The sequence below is a fragment of the Laccaria bicolor genome, genomic scaffold (genome assembly GCF_000143565.1).
Source record: "Laccaria bicolor S238N-H82 LACBIscaffold_2 genomic scaffold, whole genome shotgun sequence".
NCBI classification, from domain to species: Eukaryota; Fungi; Basidiomycota; class Agaricomycetes; order Agaricales; family Hydnangiaceae; genus Laccaria; species Laccaria bicolor.
In genome coordinates this window covers 1915038-1917192 of record NW_001889873.1, presented here as the reverse complement: position 1 = coordinate 1917192, position 2155 = coordinate 1915038, and positions in this window count along the sequence as shown.

The following is a 2155-nucleotide window of genomic DNA, read 5'->3' as shown; positions in this document are numbered from 1 at the left end:
ATGTACAAACAATTTTACCGCGTACGCGGTAGAACAGTTTGTATTTGTTTCCAGCTGATACATCAATATCACGTGAGTTCAACTTCAATATATACAAACAACTTTACCGTGTACACAGTAAAACTGTTTGTATTTGTTTCAAAAAATGTGACATCACTGGGTCCAACTTCAACATACACAAATAGTTTGATGGGCAACCATTTTGAACAAGAATCTGAGCCAAGTAAGCCAGCTAATCTACTACCATATTGAACTGACGAACAATTAGAAAAGGGAATGTGAGTCACCATCCCATTTGACATAATACAAGATACCATCTTGGACAAGCTTATGCTTGCTGAAGATTGGAAAACACTGTCCTCCATGTCCCACCTTTAAAGTGAGCTGTTGTCTACATTATGAGACAGGCTTAACATTCTAAGTTAATACCATATATGTAAGAACCGGACTGCAACCAAGAGTGAGGACATACACATTGTTGTTGAAGCTAGCTCAAAATACTTCTATGATATGTCTACATTTCCTAGTACTGTCTGCCAATCAAGTTCAACAAATGCATTGCTGTCTACAGCACTACAGGAGTGATTCAAATGGACAAAACCTTGTACTGTGTACCATCAACTACAAAAATGATGACAGAAGTGTACAAACAGCTAGAGTGCCTGAAACCCTGAACATGGAAGACTACAAAAGGCTAGAAACCGTGAAACCCTGAACATGGGAAACCATCAATTTTCGTGGGAAAAAGGCAAAGTTCAGCGTTAGAACGCTGAAAAATTCCTTGAGATCAAGGGTAATAAACGAGTCTCTTCGTAAACTCAGAGGACTCGTAACTCTTGTTCATTGATTTCACTTTTCTGCCCCCAGAAACATCCAAGATACTCCCCAGTTCTACTACTATTTTCTGAAAGTATATTCTGGAAAGGTGAGTTGATATGTGGTGAAGATAGATTTATATTTCAAATATATATATGTATTTGAAAAATATAGAAGATATATCCTGGGTCAGGATATAATTGAAATATATGTCTTATGAATATATTCTTGTTCAAGATATAGTTGAAAGATATATCCTTGTTAAGATAAAGTGGAAAGGTATATCTTGGTCCAGCATCTAATTAAAATATTCATGATATAGTTCAGAAATTATGTATCTGGATTCATGATATGGTCGAAAAATAGATCTTGGTTCAGGATTTTTTAGTGGAAAGATAGGTGTGACTCCATACTATGACATGGTGAATAGAATTCGTTGTCCAAAAATTTACAATCAAAACTCAAGAGAAAGAGGAAGGGAGGCAGGGAGAGAAGAAGAGGAGGAGAGGAAGAAAGGAAGAGAAGGAGAGAAACAACAAAGAACTTGGTGAACTCTTGTCTGTAAAGGATGGTAATACAGATGTGGGTGGGGTATGCAGATAAGGTGCAACTGGAGAGAGAAGAAGAGAAAGATCAAAGAACTTTGTCAACTCGATGGTAATACAGATGTGGGTGGAGTATGCAACTAGAGAGAGAAGAAGAGAAAGATCAAAGCACTTTGCCAACTTGATGGTAATACAGATGTTGGTGAACTGTGCAACTGAACAGAGAAGAAGAGAAAGATCAAAGCACTTTGTCAACTTGATGGTAATACAGATGTGGGTGGGTATGCAGATATGGTGTAACTGGAGACAGAAGAAGAGAAAGATCAAAGCACTTTGTCAACTCAGAGGGTGTTTCAAGGCAGCTAAAGAATTTCATAGTACAAACTGTATCTATAGTGTCAAAGTGGATAATATGCAAGCAACTACTCAGGTAGGTTGCAGATGCTATTGATGCCCCTTATTGCTACCTACATACTGGGAGGACAGACCAGACATACTGCCAAAACCCCTGGAAATCATTGCAGAATCTTCCAGAATATATATCCCAGACAGCAAAAAAATCACAAGTTTTTTTGGTGAAACTAGGACCCCTGACACCCCTACAGACCCAAAAAATATATCCTTACCACATCTGTCTCCCAAAATATATCCTAAGGCCAAGCCAGGGCAAAAATATATTTCTAAGGTGTGACAGTGACATTTCAGGGTCCACTCACCAAAAATATATCCTTACTGCTTTTTACTTGCAAAATATATTTTGGTGGTGTGACACAGACATTATAATTTTTGTGTGA